Raw genomic sequence first — 19,635 nt, 5'->3', positions numbered from 1 at the left:
AGACAGAATGAAAAAGAATCAAGGGTTAATGAAAGTTATATTTTTTACTGCTTCATCAAAGACATTATAAAGTGAAACCGGCTTGCCCTCTTGTGAATGTGTGGCAGTAGGGAGTTCAGTGACTGCTGGCCTCCTGGTACATTTCGGTGTCCCTGCCTTGATTTGTGCCAACAGGTTTACCCACCATTGCTTTTGTTCCATCAGTCCAAATAGGAATGCGGTGAAAAAGACATATTATCTTACTGTTATAAAATTAGCTTTGATCTCTGGATCTCCTGAGCAGGTCTCAGGGACTCTAATGCTGCAATATTGGGGAAGACAAAGACTTTCATGTTCCTGGAAATATCGCCAGTGCCCACACAGAGCTGCAAGAAAGTGCTAGATGCAATACCCCAANGCCAGTGCCCACACAGAGCTGTAAGAAAGTGCTAGATGCAATACCCCAATGGGGGCTACCCACAGGACTCAGACTTATGATCTACTGTTCTGAGTATTCTTTATTCCCAGCCGAGCTGAATTGTCAGGAATGGGAAAGTGAGCTCCTGATAAAACCTTTCTTCGGGGCCTGGGAGGATGGGGTAGGAGCAGCAAGAGGTATGGACAGGTGGTTTGCCAAAGTCCCTGCAGCCACAGGCTTTCTGGGAAGCATAATGGACCGTGTTGTTCCGATGCTTCTGAAAACCCAGGTGACAAGGGATGTCAGAGCTTACTTGGCCTTGGAATTCTTCCACCAAAGACTTTGTAGCTTTCCATAGCCTGATTTGGAGATTACAAACCCACCCGTCTGCCTGTTAGTCCTACAAGGCAACCCTGCCCCATCCCACCTGAGCTCAAGGTATCAGAGGGAGCTAAACGCTGGGGAGGCTTCCCGTGCTCTTGCAGCCANGACAAACCCACCCGTCTGTCTGTTAGTTCTACAAGGCAACCCTGCCCCCATCCCACCTGAGCTCAAGGTATCAGAGGGAGCTAAACGCTGGGGAGGCTTCCCGTGCTCTTGCAGCCAGCTCTGTAACTGCAGCTCCAGAGGGCTAGCAGAGCTCCTGCAGGCTTCTAGTGGTCCTCATTTACAGAATAAATACAACAAATTTGTGACACTTGCTTCAAAGTAAAGGACATATGAAGGAAATGGGAGAAGACGTGTCTGATCCCCTTTGGAATGGGAATTCTGATAGCATTTTGGGAGCTCTGTTTGCGGTGAGGGTCTCTTTGTGGTATAATTCTGATAGTGTCTTGACTTACCTTGTTGCTGGTTTAGGATTCACCTTTCTTGGGTCTGCTAACTTGTTTACTGTTTGTCTTCCTGCATTTTTAGCTTCCAAAAAATCTGTGTTATTATTTTACTCTGAGTCAGCTCTGGGAGGGTGACTATAGACCCCTTGATCCGGTGTTATGACGCTCTATTGGTCATGGGCCCTACCCTGACAAATTTGTTGTATTTATTCTGTAAATGAGGAGCTGGGGCCACTTTAAATACTTGTAAAGTTTGTCCATTTGACAGACAAAGGTGCCTGGCCCAGGAGTAGATGGCGGTGGCCATCTAGCCCGGCTCTGCTCAGTGAGCTATGCTGCCATGGGGCCAGATCTGCCCAGAGTGGGCTTCTTTTTCGGCCCACAGAAGTGTTGCCTTTCTCTAGCTCATACAAGGATACTTTTATAGAGGCTAGTGGCCCTGTGGGGACCCACATTGGCCCATCCTGGGTCCTTTGGATGATGTTTTTCCTGCATGACCTGTTCATGTATGTTTTACTTGGAAAGGCTATCTGGAAGGCCTTCCAGATACAAATCCAATTGTTTGTCTTCTTCTTGCCCAAAGGAACAGGGCCCTGGAGGAGTGGGCCAAAAGCTATACTTCCTCCCAGCTGGACAGCTGGACTTTCTTCCTTCTACCAACTACGTTGCCACAGCTAAGTTCTACCAATTAATCTTTTCCCTGTATCCACATCTAACACATACCCTTGTACTCAGCAAGAGGAAGGCATTTTTTCCCCTGCGTGAACGTAGGAAGGAGTATCTGATCAGCCAGAGACCAAGACACAGCTGGCAAGCCCCAAGCACTCACCCGGAGACCATGTGAGTGAGGACACAAATGTGGTTTTGCTCTTATCACAACCAGATAACCCAGACTATGACAAGACCATGCACAGTGCTCGCAGCGACTCTCCTGTTGCTGCCACACTTCCTGTTGTGCAAGCCTTTGTCCGGAGCTGCAGCGTGCAAGCAGAATCTGATACACACATTTCTCTCTTTGCTCTGCCCCTTCACGGCAAATGGTGCTCTCAGCTCTCTGCACATGCTAGTTCTGAAGTGCCTCCAGATCCCGGGGTTCCTTTCATTGTGGACTTTGTGACCAGTTCCTTTATTAAAAAGTCTAAAAAAAAAATGTCGTCTGGGAGTATGGTGAGTCTCCTGCCCTTGGCTGGTACTCTCATAATCCTGAAATTACAGAACTCCGGCAACAAGGAGAAAATCCTGTAAGCTTGGAGGTAGAGGAGGGGGTAGTTGGGGGAAGCATGCTGGCGGTAAACGATTTTGGTGTTCTTTCGTTCTTTTTTTAATTTTATATCCATTTGACTGAGTGAGAGAGAGAGAGAGGGAGCACAAGCAGGGGGTGGGAGCAGCAGGCTCCCCGCTGAGCAGGAAGATGCGGGACTCGATCCTAGGACCCCAGGATCATGACCTGAGCCAAAGGCAGACGCTTAACGACTGAGCCACCCAGGCGCCCCTGATTTTGGTTTTCTTAACGGCAACCAGAGGAAGCTAGAGACTCATGGCGGCTTTTCTTACAAATTCTGAATGAAAATTATTTCCAACTTAGATTCTATTCCCAGGAGAGTATCCGTTAACTATGAAATAGACTGANCTGAATGAAAATTATTTCCAACTTCGATTCTATTCCCAGGAGAGTATCCGTTAACTATGAAATAGACTGAAGATGTTTTCAGACAGGCAGGGTCTCTAGGAATTTTCCATCAAAACATCCTTTCCCAGGGAACTTACTGAAGGAGATGCTCCACTACAATGAGAGAGTAAATAATAAAAAGGAAGACACGGGACCTGGGAAACAGATCCGTGGGAGATGGGGGTGAAGGGACTCCTCAAGGGAGGGCCAAGGGAGATGCCAGGATGGCAGCTGTGTAGCTGGCATAGGGAGACATCGAGCTCATGGAAACACATCTGCTAGCTGCAGGACAGAAGGCTCCAAAAGAAGAAATTTATAGAGTCTTGAAAGGAGATTTAGACAATCGAGAAGAATTTGAAAATGTATTAGTGATAACTATACAGCAAACAAGGCAAAAAAATGCAATGATTAATACTGTAGAAGGCAAAAGCTGTTTAAGAATGAAGCAGGTAGTTATAGCACCGCTTCCTGGCTCAGCTGCAGATAATGTCAACACAGCCTATTGATCTAACCGCAGTTAATATATAAACATATCACGAGTACAAGGAGGTAAGATACGTGTGATTGTGTGTGCGTGTGTGTTGGTGATAGTGGTGACGGTGGAAATGAGGAAGAGATGCTGAGATGCCAACCAGACAATAAATAACATCTACAACTGAGAAATCAAGAAATATTACTATAAGCATGCTATCGAGATATATGGAAGTAAACATTTAAAGAATCAGCTGAGAATTCTATAAAGCCGTTGTCTTTGGGCAGCAGGACATGGGAGGGATCTATGATACGGAGGATTGCTATTTTGTTTGTTGGTTTGTGATTTATTTTTATCTTTGTAACAAACCGTATAAACTTTAGGTTTTGTGCAGGTGTAATTTTGAAAAATATGAAACTAAATTTAAAATACATTAAGAGAACATGTTTATAGAGAGTATATTAATATAATGGAAATAATTTTGATTTTAATAATTCTGTTATAAGAAAAAAGCAGGGTACAAATTGTATATCTAGTGTAAATTTACTCATTAGAAAAATAACAAAACCCAAACTAAAACCTAATTATGGGGGGGGGGAAGATGCGAGAGTAATGGGATTCCTGTGATTTTCTTTTCTTTTCTTAAATTTGCCTTATTAATAAATAATTGTTCATAGGACAAAAACAAAATCCGTTAACAAGGGGATCTGAAACCAGAGAACTGGGTAGAAAACACTGTCCCCCTGCTGCCCTGGGCTTGCTCAAGGGCTCTCACCAGATGGCACACTCAGCATCCAGACAGCTCTGGTCTCAGAACTGCAGATGAAAATCCCATTTCCTTCCTGGGCATGGTCAGAGCTCTCCATTTTCTAATCACGCCTCCCTTCTTGACCTCTCTTACCCTTGACTGTGGTAGTTTGTTTGGACTTGTGTTTCCCAAAAAATATGTCCCGGTCTTAACCCCTGCTACTTGTGAATGTGACTTTATCAAGAAGTAGGAACTTTGCATATATTGTGAAGTTAAGCATTGCAAAATGAGGTCGTCCTGGTTTTAGGGTGAGTCCTAAGTCCACTGACTGGTGTCCTTATAAGAAAAAAGAGAGGGAAATTGAGACACAGAGACACAGGAAGGAAGGCCACGTGAAGATGCAGGATGAGACCGGAGGGAGGCAGCCACAGGTGAAGGAACACCTGGGGGACATCAGAAGCTGGAAGAGGTGAGGAAGAAGTCTCCCCTAGAGCTTGGAGAGGAGCACGGCCCTGCCAGCATTTTGATCTCAGACTTGGGATCTTCAGATCTGTGAGACACTAACACCCGGTTGTTGTAAGCCTCAAAATTTGTGGTTGTCTGTGATGGCAGCCCTGGGAAGCTTCTACAACAGGCTAATGCTGGTGGAGAAGAAACAAGCCTCAGATCTAGCATGTTTCTCAGGCACTACTCTCATTAACCAAACATTTACTGAGCACCTGCTGTTCCTTAGGCCCTATGCTGGCCTCAGGGCTGGAGGTGAGAATGTGGAGGCGCAGGCAGCTTGATGAAGATGCTGTGGGCCTCGTGGAAGCATCTAGGCTTCAGCTCATGAACCGGAATAGGCCCCTGAAGGACTGGAAAGAGGAGCTCTGTGCTTTGGAAAAAGAACTCAGGAGCTTGGTGTCGCAGGGAGAATGGGTCACAACATGGACCTGGAAAACGTCAGTGGGGACTTGGGTTTTCACATGGGGAGCTTGAACCCCTTCATTGAGGACACTCAGGTGGGAGAAACTAGTGATATTTAAAACAGAAAATCCCATGTGTCTGTTGTTTTCATAATATCAATTACAAGAAAGCCAAGCACAAGAAAATCTTGCCTGGTGGAATTACGCAGAAGAGAGCATGACAAAACGTTGTAAGGTGATGGATTTTAAAAGGTTAATAATAGCATACCTACTATTTTGAGTAGCCTACCATGTACCACCCCACATGCTTTTTACTTGTTATTTCACTAAATTCTCCAACAGCCCTCTAAGGAGAGTACTGTTACTACCTCTGCTTTAATCATGAAAATTTAAGGCTTAGATTTGAGTGAGGTCACACAATTCGTCAAGGGCAGAGCTAGGACTCTGACTCAAGCGCCTGTGCCCCTTGACCTTTACACAATGTCGTGTTCCCTCCGAAAAGTTTAGTTAGGCGGACAGTAGAATGGGCCAGAAATTATACAGGTTGGGATGAAGGCAGTCGCAGTGAGGATGGGTGGGAAAACAGCAGTGAGGCCCATTTCAAAAGTTGTGTCTGTAGGACTCGGTGACAAATTGAAGGAGAAAGGAGAGGGCTTGTCACACAAGCAGGGACATTATCCACAATATTTTCTTTCTGCTTTTGAAACGTCTTCTTATATTCAGAATTTTATGTTTCAAATATTAAGAGTGTTGCAGAATCATTGCCATACAATCTGCCTAAAGCCGTTCACTACATCTTAAGGTACGTTAGACACAAGTCAGGTCGCATCTGAGCCACAGACAGGATGTAGTCCCATGAAACTCAGTCAGTGAATTCCGTAGCAGAGATGATACAGAACTCGAGTGCCCACACGCTAGCTTCTCTCCTGGATGGTTAGACTTCTCTCGAGCTTGTAAATCAATTAACATATTTTTACACAATACAATTGGGCATCATCAATACCCTTAATTGGAAAATAAGTCCAATTTTTTTTCCCACTTAACTGCATCTTGGGAGATCCTGGGCACGTAGCTGATACATTATAATTGGCTGTATTGGTTTCTAGGCATGTTTAATGAAGTATCTCAGACTAGGTGGCTTAAACAACAGAGATTTCCTTTCTCACAGTTGTGGAGGCTAGAAGCTCAAGACCGTAATCAAGGTGTCGGCAGGTTTGGTTTCTTCTGAGGCCTCTTTCCTTATCTTGCAGGTGGCCACCTTCCTGTTGGGGCCTTCCGTGGTCTTTCTTTTGTGCCTACCTGTGTCCAAATCTCTTCTTATAAAGACATCGATCATATTGGATTGCTGTCCAGCCTAAAGACCTTATTTTAACTTAAGTACCTCTTTAAAGACCTTGTCTCCAAACACAGTTATGTTCTGTGGTACTGGGAGTTAAAACTTCAATATATGAATTTGGGGGCGGGGGATGGCAGTGGACATAATTTGGCCCGAGGTCAGAACCATAGTCGCACTGTAATAAGCTGTTTCTTGAGATGATGGGATCCAATCTCACAGGCCATTTGTACAATCAGAATGGAGCCAAAAGTGACTTCACTGCAGGACGCTTAGGGAAATAACCTCCCTCTTCCTCACTGTGTGGCCTGTTTCCCAGGGCTGGCTAGGGGCTTCAGTCATTCTTTGGCTTTCTTGCTGGCCATGGGGAAATCTACATCTGATCTTCAAAAGGGGTGAGAACATGGGTGGTGGACATTGCAATCATTTGTTTAGATACAAGTACATGGAGAAGCTGAACGAAATGTTGTGATCTCAGAGGGTGTCTTGGAACTGTCAAGAAACTTTGAAGGTCAGTCCTATGGGGCTTCTAGAAATATGCCCCTTTTTCCCCTAGTGCATCTCTCCCTCTGAAAGGTCATCACACATTCATCAATTTGACATCATGGAAGAAAGATTTCCTCCAGTCTTGTTTTTCCATATATGTGGTTCAAAGTCCATTTTTTTTAGTGGAAATATCGTGGAAGTATATGTAGATCTCTTAATCACAAAGGAGGGGGGAGTGTTTTGCTACATTTTAATTAAAGCATCTATTTTCAACTAATTAGTTTCTAATAAAACAAAACACTATAATAACCCTCTATTGTTTAAACTCCTGCCCTCTCCCCAGTGGAAAGGTCCTTTTGCCTCCCTCTTCAGTGAATGGCCTTCTGTATTTACCTCACCTACGGCCTTCAAAGCTGAAGCTACCTTCTAGAATTTTCTCTGGAGTGTCACCAGTCTATTGTCTGTTTCCTCTAGGTCTCGTCTCTTGACAGCTTTTTGGGCCTTACACTCAGTATATGCATTCAGTAGATACAAAACTGAACTTCTTAGTGTCCCTCAGAAATCTGCTCATCCCTCTACGTGCCCTGTCTTGGTTCATGAAACTTAATCACCCAGTTCCTCAAAGAATTTAGAGGTACATTTGCTTTCTTCTCACCCCTCATCTTCCACATCCAGACCCCAAATCCTACCAACTTCTGTCTTCAATACATTTGTTTCCTTACAATACTTTCCTCTTCATTCTCTTAAATTTAGATCCCAACCAAGCCTCGTGCATTTGCTTCCCTGGGTGTCTTGCCATCTCCCACATCGCTTCCTTCTTCTTCCATTGGCACCCTAAGCCTATAAAATTAATTTCAATTTCCTTTGCCAAACACTCCAGGCTCCCATCCTGAGCCTTGCCAATGATCCAGCATCGTATCCTGAAATATAACCTTTGCTACAACTATTTACAAACAGCTTACTGTTGCTTTAACATAACCTGATGTTCCCTGACTTGAGGTCATGAGAGCGTGTGCAGTTTGTCCTTCTGGCAAATTCCCGTTTCTCTGGAAAGCATTACATCCTTGGGATGGCTTGTGTGGTCCCCACAGCCTGGCCTTGTGCTCCTAGCTGTGTGGCTCTTGGCATAGTTTGCAGCTCCTTCATTTTACTTAATCAACTAAACTGGATCCGTTTCGTTGTCTGTCTTATATATCAGATTTCCAGTTCCTTATACGCAGGGACAGTTTTATTCCTACTTGTGCCTCCAGCATCTAGCCAGTGTGTGGCACATGGCAGTCCCTTTAAGTATATTGAGTCAATGTGAAAGTGCTTTGAAAAGTTTTAAATTTGATGGAAGTATAAGGAATTTTTGACATCTGTAATGAGTTATTGCTTTATTGTAAGAAGAGTGATGGAATGAGGGTTAGAAGTACCTGCCTGTCTGTGTCAGTCTGTAGTAGTTAATTTCCTCAACTGTAAGCTGGGGATAGTGTTACTATCTAAGCCAGCTGTTGGGAGAATCAACTGTGATAATGTGGGCAAAATTTATTTCTAAACTATAAATACTGTGCTGTGAAAACGTGAACTATGAACTAACATCATCTATGCTCAAATCTTTCGAACTGAATGTATATATTTGTATGCATACGTGCATATACATATATACGAGTTTTTGTGCTTTGTCTTGACTATTTTCCCTTGAATGGTGAGAGAGCAATTTCCTCATTTTTGAAGGAGAACAGTAGGTTTTTGGGGTAAGATTGGGTCTCAGTGAGCTGCTCATCGTCTATCAGTGTAATTAAATACAGAATTACCTATCAAAATTCAACCTGTTCTCAGAAATCATAGGGGAAAAGTTGGATCCTATTTGAGTTGAGAGAATTGTTTCAAGCTAGAAAAGTCAGTGGTTGAAAGACCTGAGCAATATTTTTATTTTACCTGAAAGAACCAGAACTTTTCGGTATTTTGAGAAAAGGTGGGAGTTAGCAGTGATTTTTGAATCTAGAAATGAAGAATGGCTCCTTTCCCCACTTCATAGACATTTTCTGATTTTACACCAGGTAAAATCCTCTATAGGAAGTGTTCAATTATTAAGGTGACCATACCTCCCATTTTGTTCAGAACGGTCCTGGTATGTCCTTCTAGCTTGATAGAAATAATAAAGCATCCCTTTCATTCTCTAGACTATCCCAGTTTGGATAATAAATCATATATATGTTCGTCCTAATCCCAGCACATATTGGTGAATGAACGAGTGAATGAATTCCTAGCTTCATCCCACACAAGGAAAACAAAGACAGACATTTCAACTGTAGCATTCTGCATTATGTTGTCCAGCAGTGTTTTGCCTGGAAGCATAATTCAGCCAAAGAAATAGATTCAGATTCCATAATACAGAAAAAATGAAAAGGGGCCTCTTCCCTCCTCACTTCTCTTCTGTCTCTAAACTTTCCCCATTTTCTTCTTTAAAAAATTAACATAATGATAAAGCCTGGCAGAGCAGTGGAGCCATCAAGGTTCCCGAGAGGGAGAAGCTCTTGTGATAGAAGCAGAGAGATTCCAAGGATCACTCGATTTCAGTGGTCTTATCTTATTCTGTGTGATTTTAACTTTAACCTGGTGATGAGATTTATAACATTTATTTCTAGAGTTAACATTGGTTCCATTTGACCAATAATTTGAGTTGCCTTAATCTGACTTTAAAAAATGGGATTAATATTTTTATTATGGTTATAGGTATATTCTGTTTGTCCTTTGACCTTTCCATTTCAGAACACCTAGAGGTCATGGGAAAACAAGTCCTTTAACGTGGCTAAAATAAACACCTGCTGACCCCTTGGGAGACTGGCTGGGAATAAATTCGCATTTATAGAAGTTCTTTGAGCAGGAACTCTAGGGCTCCTTTGGCAGGAGCTCAGGCAGGCACAGCAGCATCTCTCCTGGGGACAGAAAGTGTGACACAAGCAGTCCAATTAGCATTAGCAAGAAGCTGTCTGGCCAGGGAGCCTGCTGTGGGCTGCAAAAAGCCCTCAAAAGCAACAGGCTCTCACTCCCAGGTATCTACTTAACACCATTGAGCCAAGACAAAGGGAAGTTTATGGGGTAGGATCTTGCTAAGGGAACAAATGCCTAAGGGAATGGAGGAAGCTAATTAAGGAGGAAAATCAGAATCCTGCTGGGATTTCATTTCCTTAAGTGCTCCAATCACAGGCTGGTTTACCTGGCCCTGCAAATGTCATTTTGTGCAAATCCCCACCAAATGTCGGCTTCCTGTATTTGAAAACACCCCACAAGGACAGTGACTGTCAGAGGGCCGCCAACCTCAAATCTGGGATGCAGCAAATACACACAGGGCACCGTGACTAAGAATGAAGGGAGGGACAGTGTGATCTCATTTACTCGTGGAATCTAAAAAAGTGAGCTCACAGAAACAGAGACTAGAATGCTGGGTGCCAGGCGCTGAAGTGTGGAAAATGAGGAGATGCTGGTCACAGGGTCTAAACTGCCAGTTAAAAGATGAATAAGTTCTGAGGATCTAATGTACAGCATGGTCACTATAGTTAATAGTGTATTCCATACTTGAAAGGTGCTAAGAAAATGAATCTTTGGTGTTCTCAACCAGACACGTGTACACAGAAACAGGTGTGTGGTGGGTGTGTTAATTAGCTTGATGGTGGTGACCATCTGACAACGTATACATACGTCAAATCCTCACACTGCGGCTGTGTGCCCTTCATAGAAGAAGGACAGGGCAGTCTGTGGAGTCTGGTCTGCAGACGGCACGCTGTGCTGAGGGTGGAGGAAGGCAGGTAGGTAGGTGTGAGTTCAGGCCGGTAGGACAAGGGCTCAGACTGTTAATGTTCAAAATCATTAGCCGTCAGGGAAATTCAAATCAAAACCACACTGAGATACCACCTTACGCCAGTTAGAATGGCAAAAATGGACAAGGTAGGAAACAACAAATGTTGGAGAGGATGTGGAGAAAGGGGATCCCTCCCACATTGTTGGTGGGAATGCAAGTTGGTACAGCCATTTTGGAAAACAGTGTGGAGGTCCCTTAAAAAGTTAAAAATTGAACTACCCTATGATCCAGCCATTGCACTACTGGGTATTTACCTCAAAGATACAGACGTAGTGAAGAGAAGGGCCATATGCACCCCAATGTTCATAGCAGCTTTGTCCACAATAGCTAAATCGTGGAAGGAGCCGAGATGCCCTTCAACAGATGACTGGATTAAGAAGATGTGGTCCATATATACAATGGAATATTACTCAGCCATCAAAAAGAACGTTTTCTCAACATTTGCTGCAACATGGATGGGACTGGAGGAGATAATGCTAAGCAAAATAAGTCAAGCAGAGAAAGACAATTATCATATGGTTTCACTCATTTATGGAATATAAGAAGTAGGAAGATCAGTAGGAGAAGAAAGGGAAGAAGAAAGGGGGGGGGTAAACAGAAGGGGGAATGAACCATGAGAGACTATGGACTCTGGGAAACAAACTGAGGGCTTCAGAGGGGAGGGGGGTGTGGGAATGGGATAGGCTGGTAATGGGTATTAAGGAGGGCACGTATTGCATGGTGCACTGGGTGTTACACGCAAGTAATGAATCATCGAACTTTACATAAAAAACCAGGATGTACTGTATGGTGACTAACATAATATAAAAAAAATATTATTATTATTATTATTAAAAAAAAAAAGAATGTTAATGGGGTCCTCCAGTGGGTAAGCTGACCATCTTCTAGCTCGGCCTGACATCCCAGCTCCTCATGAAGAACGTCACTCCATAAGCAAAGAGGTGAATCAGGCTAGGCTGAGTTGAGTGGTCTCTTGAGATCCTGAGTGAATAGCTGGTAGCTTCCCAACCTCTTGCCTGGAACCTGACTTTTTAGAAAAAGAGCTTTGCATTCTGTAATCTGAGATTGTTGCGGGGGATAGAGGTCTCGTTTCAGCATGGCTGTGTGTCACCTTACAAGCAACTTGTCCGTGCTTGTTCTGATAGTGCGGCAAAGTGAACATTTGTTGGGAAATTAGTGAGGAAGGGGAAGGCATAGAGTGGTTGCAGTTGGGTCTAGGGAGACAGACCCAGAGCTTAGTAGTGCTTTGTCCCTTTCTAGACGTTTCCCATCAATGAAGTGGAACTAATAACAATTAGGGATTTAATGAGATTTAAACCCATGTGTTTTCGTAGTAAGCTCTCATTGAATGAGACCAAATGGTTTATGAATGGATTTGTTAGGGAAAATGAATCACTGTTGTTCTGCTCACTTCCACCGTCTCTAAGGAGTTATCATTTGGTCAATCATTAACAAATTGTGGTTTTGCCTGACTGTGTTCCTGTCTGCAAGCTCTTGTATAATAGACATAAATCTCACTAAGCCTCCTAGGACTGGTTATGACCCCTGAGATAAGTCTTCTGAGGTACAGATTAGACAAATTCCATCATCATAGTAAAAATAGTATCTAAATTTGTTTTGAATGTCTATGTGCCAGTGACCATCATAATGTTTTAAATGCATTTCCCATTTAATGAACTGTCAATTTTCCCTACGAACTGTCAATATTAAATGTATGTCCTTCATTAAGAAGATCAGATAAACAGAATTCATCAGGGGGAGTCTTTAAAATTGCAAGCCCTTTCCTCCAGCCATAGTGATTTTTCCCACCAGCTTTACTGAGGTATAGTTGACATAAAAATTATGCGTATTTAAGGTATACAGTATGATAATTTGATATACATATATATTGTGAAATGATTGCCACAATCAAGCTAATTAATACATCCATCACCTTACATAGTTACCTTTGTGTGGGGGTGGTGAGGGTGAAACCACTTAAGATTTACTCTCTTAGCAACTTTCTAGAATAGAATACAGTATTATTAACTATAGTCACCACGCTGTACATTAGATCCCCAGATCTTTTTCATCTTACAATTGGAAGTTTATTACCTTTGACCAGCCTCTCCCCATTTCCCCCATTCTTACCTAGTCCCTGGCAGTCTCGTCTAGTCTCTGTTTCTGTGAGGTGACTTTTTTAGATTCCATATATAAGTGAAATTCTAGAGTATCTATCTTTCCGTGTCTGGCTTATTGCACTTAGCATAATGTCCTCCAGACTCATCCATGTGGTTGCAAATGACAAGATTTCCTTTTATGGTTGTATAATATTCCATTTTCTTTATCCATTTATTGATAGACACTTAGGTTGCATCTATATCTTGGTCCCTGTAAATAATGCTGCAATGAACATGGGAGTGCAGATATCGCTTTGATATTTCATTTCCTTAGGATATATACTCAGAAACAGGATTGCTGGATCATATCATACTTCTGTTTTTAATTATTTGAGGAAGCTCCATAGTAGTTTCTATAAAGGCTCCACTAATTTACATTTCCACTAACAGTACACGTGGCTTCTCTTTCTGTATAGCTTCACCAACATTTGTCTGTTGTCTTTTTGATAATAGATGTCTAGGGGTACCTGGCTGGCTCAGTGGGGTAGAGCACATGACTCCTCATCTTAGGGTCATGAGTTTGAGCCCCACATTGGACGTAGAGATTACTTTTAAAAAATTTCTAAAATCTGATAATAGATATCCTGTGAGTTGATATCTGATTGTGATTTTGATTTGCAGTTTTCTGATCATTAGTGATGTTGCATAGGGATTCAAAGTATCATTTGATTTATAAGAATTCAACGGAGAGTTGTTCACACACTTTGCTTCTATAAGGCAAAGTGCATTGACAGATTTGGGTTTTTGAACATTGTTCTTTCAGGTTGAGTTCTTCTGTTTCTTCTAATTCTTAATATGGTGGGTCATAAGGGAAAGGGAAAACCTCAAGGCCCTGGGAAGTGGCAATTAAAAGCGTAAACGGCCTCCCTCTCTTCAAGCTTCCAAGATGGTGCTCCCTGTGGTTAGACATGCTGTTGTTCCTTGGGCAACATGGAGTTGCTCAGACAGGAAGAAGCCTGTGCAGACAGCCTGGCTCTCTACGGCTCATTCCTGGGAATTGTGCCTTACAGTTCCATCTTTCTCTTAGTGACCTTTGGGGCTCCATCTTTGGCTTTGCCTGCATTACTTCTTTCTGCTTCCTCACCCTGTACTCTGGGCGCTCACATGCTCCCCTTTCTCTCCTTATCCCCATCAAAGTCTACTCTCTGATTCTTCTGCCAACACTAAAGCAGTGGTTTTCAAACTACGATGCAAAGAGCACACACGTCAGAATTCCAACCACGGCTTGTAGAAACTGCAGATTCTGGGCCCGTTCCCGACTTACCAAAGGAAACTCTCTGAAGTTGAGGCACAGGGAATCTGCATTTTTAAGAAACAACACAGTGGTTGCCTTTGCACGTTAATGTTCGATCGCCGATGGTGAAAAATAGCTAAAGTATGACCTCTTCCAGGCAACCTAAATTTTTAACAGAAATTGTCATTACACCAAAGGCTGTTAAATTAAAAGAAGAAAAAAATCTCTATAGCAATGGTTCTCAGCCCTGAGTTTATATTAAGATCCCCTGGGGAGGTGGTTGTTGTTGTTTAATGAAAACAAAAACCAAAAACCAAAAAACAAAACCCATGCCTGGGTCACACTCTATCAGAATCTCTGGAGGGAGGACCCATGCAGCAATATTTTTTAAAAGACTTTCCAGACGATTCTAATGTAAAGCCCAGGGTGAGCGCTACTGCTCTGAAGAATGGAAGGGGGAATGGGGGAAAAGCCAGCAAAGTCTCACACGGAGTTTGCATTTGAGGCACATGGGGGGTTTTAGTAGAATGGAGATTCAGATGTTGCCTGTGGTTTGCATTTCTAACGAGCTCCTCAGACCACACTTTCTATCACAAAGCAGTAGAGACCTTGTTCTCAAGCTTTGCTGCACGTGAGAATCAGCACGGGACGGTACCATAAGCGGATCCCAGGCTCGCTCTAGCGCCATTCAGTCAGAATTTCTGGGAATGAGTCCCAGGACTGAGTAGTTTCTAAAGCTTCCCAGGTGATTCCATTGTGGAGCAGGGGCTGGGAATCGGTGCAGGAGAGGGCTAGTTAAAGACGTCTGAACTCCCAAAGAAGGCAGGAGGTTTTAACCACATTGACCCCCAAAGGGCAGAAGAGGTTTAATCCTTAATTGATGCTGTCACCATCTAGCATCCCTGAATTTTCCCATCTTAATTTGCTTCACTTCGTTTATGGGAACGTTATTCTCTCTTAAGATTCCCACACTCACCTCCGTGCACCTCCCTTGTTCCACCTGCATGGCGAGCATTTGCTTCTGTCATTTTCTGGTCCCCAGCACGAGCAGGGGGAGCTTCACACCCCGTTATTCTGTCGTATCCCGTTGCTTTGCTCTGACATGGGCTGTGCTGGCTTTCTAAATAAGACAATTTAAAAACATGTGAGGTCATAGGAAATCTTTTTAAAACAAATACTTTGGTGCTCATGGAAACAAGAAGCTTAGTGACATTGTCTAAGAAAGTTGTCTGGAGAGACTTCCCACAGCTCTCAAATGTCTCTTGGTTACCAGTGGCTGGGAGCATCCTAACTGGCTGGAAGGGGATCAGTTTGATGCCATGGAAAAGCTGCTAAACGGGGAATTTTAGAATTTCGCTCCCTATTCAACTCCATAGGGACAGATATTTCACTTTTTTCTTGGTGATCTAATAGAGATTTTTTTTCAAACAAGCCTAAAAATAAATGCATGTGTCAACGCTATTTCATGTGACCTTCATTTTTTTCCCCGGTGTGTGCTAAGATGGGTCTCATCTGAGTTCTTTATGTGAACCCTATTGCTGTTCTCCTGAGATTATTCCAGCAGGTGACATAACCCGGGAAGACTTACCTAGTGACTTTTGTGTCTCCTGTAGGGGTGACACACAAGCTTCCTGCTTTCTTTGTCTGACTCTTCTAGGTTTTTGTCTTGGGGTAAAGGTCTCAGTGCTATATTCCTATTTAAGTTGTATAATTGTTTTCCACAGAGGGGAGGGGACTAAGTCTGTCACAGCCAGAAGAAGTCTTCCAATCATCTTTTAAAGAAATTAAAAAAGCAGAAAAGGTCTTTTCATATTTACTGCCACATTTGCCATTTTACTTCTGTATTGGCCATGTTGAGTTTTACTGCCCTTTATATTTTGTTGCTTTTATATTTACTGCCAAATTTATCATATTAATTGCATAAGGAATCATTAAGTTCTCAGTCAGAAGCACCAACTAGTGTATACCTGAATTTCTGATTCTTGGAAAATATGAGATAATGTGTTTCTTATTTACACTGCTGAATTTTGGGCTAATTTGTTACACAGCAACACATAACTAATACAATACTTTAACGTAGTTATAATCACTGTTTTAAAGTCCTTTTCTGGAGGCACCTGGGTGGTTCAGTCCGTTAAGCATCTGACTCTTGATCTCAGCTTAGGTCTTGATCTCAAGGTTGTTAAGTTCAAGCCCCACGTTGGGCTCCCTGCTGGGTGTGGAGCCTACTTAAAATAATAAGAAGAAGGAAATCCCTTTCTGCTTATCCCATCATCTCTTTCATCCATGGATTTGTTTTTATTGTCTGATTTTTCTCCCTGTTTTCTAGTACAAGTTCTAAACCGGGAGGGGGGGAGACCGCAAGAATTTTCCTACTCCTTAACACATATAATCATAATTTTTAACAATTGTGGTAAAACATACATAACATGCAATTTGCCATTTTAACTATTTTAAAGGGTATAATTCAGTAGTAGTAAGTATATTCACAGTATTGTGCAACCATCACCTCTATCTAGTGTCAGAAAAATTTTTTCACCCCAAAAGGGAATATCTACCCATTAAGCTGTCATTCCTGATTTCGTCCTTTCCCCACCCCCTGGCCACCATTAATCTGCTTTCTGTCTCTATGGATTTGCTTATTCTGAATATTCCATATAAATGGAATCATACAGTATGTGATCTTTTGTGTCTGGCTTAAAACAACGTTTTCAAGTTTTCGTGTCATAGCATGCATGTATCAGTACATCATTCCTTCCTGTGGCTGAATAATATTCCATTGAATGGACATACCACCTTTGTTTATCCATGTTCTGTTGATTGATGCACATTTGGGTTGTTTTCACCTTTTGGCTCTTGTGAATAGTGTCGCTATGAGCTTCATGTACAAGTTTTGTTTGATGTATCTCAGAATGGGATTGCTAGATCATATAGTCATTCTGTGTTTAATTCATTGAAAAACCACTGAGCTGTTTTTCTACAGTGGCTGTACCACTTCATATTTCCATTTGTGGGAATTTCTAATTATCCTTGCCCTTGTTATTTCCCATATTTTTGTATTAGGGCCATTCTAGTGGGTGTGGATTAGTGTCTCACTGAAGTTTCGATTTGCATTTACCTAATTTCTAATGACATTGAGCGTGTATAATTTTTATTGGATTCTGGACATTGTGGTGATTGCCTTGCTGTGTGTCTAGCGTTTGTTGCCTTCCTTTATTTTTTCATTTAAATTTTATTTTATTTTTTTATAATAATATTTTTTTATTATATTATGTTAGTCACCATACAGTACATCCCTGGTTTTTGATGTAAAGTTCCATGATTCATTAGTTGCGTATAACACCCAGTGCACCATGCAATACGTGCCCTCCTTACTACCCATCACCAGCCTGTCCCATTCCCCCACCCCCCTCCCCTCTGAAGCCCTCAGTTTGTTTCCCAGAGTCCATAGTCTCTCATGGTTGCCTTCCTTTAGTCTGTGTTGGATTTTATTCTGGAAGGTACCCTTCCTTTAATCTGTGTTGGATTTTATTCTGGAAGGTAATTAATTTACTTCTAGATAGTTTTTGTCCTTTCAAGGCATTTTTAAAGCTCTGTTAGAGTGGGTCTAAGGTAGTCTTTGCTCCAGGGCTAAGCCCTATTCTTAAGGTGTAGCCTTCTGCAGATTCTAATGAATGTCTTGAGTGTTCAGTGAGGTTTCTCTATTTTGGCTGGTCAGATTGAAGTGTTTCCTAACTCTGTGAAGGTTCTAGTAGTTGTTCAGCTTACAGCTTCACATAAATGTTCTTTCCCTACTAGTTACTCTTGTGTTGTCTCAGGCTTTTAATGTACAGCTTATTATTTGGTCAGACACTCAAGGCAATCCCCATGCAGATTTATGGAGCAGTTTATCTATGCACCTGTCTGTGCATTCTTTCTGGTGCTCCATAAAAATTCTAGCCAGTTTAAAAAAAAAAAAATTCTATCCAGTTTTGCCTCCCTGAACTCTGGTCTCTGTGTCCTCAGCTTATTAAGACCATTGTGCTTGGCTTGGCTTCTTCCTCCTTTTGTCAATGTCTGGCAAACGCCTCCCTATGGAAAGCTGGGATAATCATAGGATTCAACTCATTTGTTTTCCTCTACTAGGTGTCACAATCCTGTGCCAATTGTGTGTTGTCTAGAAATGGTTGTCTTATATATTTTGTCCAGTTTTGTAGTTGTTTACTGCAGAAAGACTAGTCTGGGGTATCGTTACTCTATCATGGCCAATAGTAGAAATGTAATGTTTTGTTTTAGGTACTATCTCAAAGAGCTAGGAAGCTTCTTTCTCAAAGCCCAGTTTACCCGTACCTGCAAACCTCCAATGCCTCTCATTAGTCATAGTGGAGTCATAAATTTGCTTGCTTCTGAATCAGTCTCTTTGGTTATCAGATTATGATAATTGTAACTCAATCACTATGGCAAGGTGGCCTTAGTCCTTGACTTCCTTAATCCAATCAAGACTCACCCTTTAAGGGTTCAAACTGAAGGTGGAGTCAGGTGATGTCCTGTATTTGAAATCCATGGGGCAGGGGTATACTTATGAATGAGAACTATGGATAATGTTAGGGTGACAGAGGTGGGGATTAGATTCTGGGGTAGGCAATTAGCAAATATTCACTACATCCCTTTTATAAATGATAAGTGGAAAGACAGAGAAGTTAGGTGACCTGATCTGACATACCAAGTATAGTCAGGGACTGAATTAGGACTTAAGCCCTAACCTATTTGACTCCAAAGGCAATGAGGATGACAGAACAATGTAATTAAATAGATTTTATAAATTATACAGCACTGATGTACTTTCTCTTATTTTAATTCTTCCAACAATCTATTGGGTTAAGCAAGGCAGATACAGGTCCCATTTTACAGATGAGGAAGCTGTATCTCAAAGAAATAAAGTGACTGATTAAAAAATGCATGGCTTGTGCAGAACTGGGATTGCCACCCATGCCCTTGTATTCTTTCCATGGAATATGATCATTCCAATATTCATTTAGTTACTTAGTCCAGTTTTTTGTTTTGTCCATTTCCCTTACCTGTTAAAGAGAATAGATTCCAGAACTTCATTGTGAACCATTTGGTTTTCGTTTCTTAATTTTACAGCCGAGTTCCTTTCACTGGGAGTCGCAAACCACATAACGAAAGATAAAATAATGTGTTTGTTTTATTCCTTTTCTTGGTGAAAGGTCTTGGCTCATGGGATAAGTTAGCTTTGTTTGGCAACTTGAGATAACCAGAAATTGATTACTTGAATCATTTTAATCTCTTTATCATTTTAATCTTTTCATGCAGAATTAAAGATGGTCATAGGTCAGAGACTACAGGCAAGAAGATCACTGTACATACTTTTTCTAAAAGTAAAGAAAACAAGTGGGAGACAGTATCCTGGAAAGAACAAGGGCTTTGGGATCTGGGAGACCTGAACTAAATCCTGTCTCACTACTTAGTCACTTAATTATTTTAAGCCTCAGTTTTCTCAGTTATAAAATGGGGATAGTAATAGGTACTTGGAAGGGTCATTTTAAGAATTA

At 41.9% G+C, this 19,635-nt stretch overlaps 1 protein-coding gene and 1 long non-coding RNA gene across 6 annotated transcripts in view; one reads left to right on the top strand and one right to left on the bottom strand.

Annotated features, from left to right (window-relative positions):
* LPAR1 (lysophosphatidic acid receptor 1) overlaps positions 1–19,635 on the top strand; it is a 356,091-nt gene that overhangs the window by 171,093 nt on the left and 165,363 nt on the right. The window lies entirely within an intron of this gene.
* The window catches only part of LOC117803003, a 47,631-nt gene continuing 38,571 nt past the window's right edge, over positions 10,576–19,635 (bottom strand). Inside the window, exons 2-4 of the long non-coding RNA XR_004626533.1 lie at positions 15,060–15,203; positions 14,114–14,245; positions 10,576–10,617 (exon numbers count right to left, since the gene is read on the bottom strand). This is a non-coding gene — a long non-coding RNA (uncharacterized LOC117803003). The remainder of the gene's footprint in view (positions 10,618–14,113; positions 14,246–15,059; positions 15,204–19,635) is intronic.

The sequence above is a fragment of the Ailuropoda melanoleuca genome, chromosome 7, assembly GCF_002007445.2.
Source record: "Ailuropoda melanoleuca isolate Jingjing chromosome 7, ASM200744v2, whole genome shotgun sequence".
NCBI classification, from domain to species: domain Eukaryota; kingdom Metazoa; phylum Chordata; class Mammalia; order Carnivora; family Ursidae; genus Ailuropoda; species Ailuropoda melanoleuca.
Note: the sequence above shows the minus strand (reverse complement) of the source record. Positions and strands in the feature narration are given on the sequence as shown.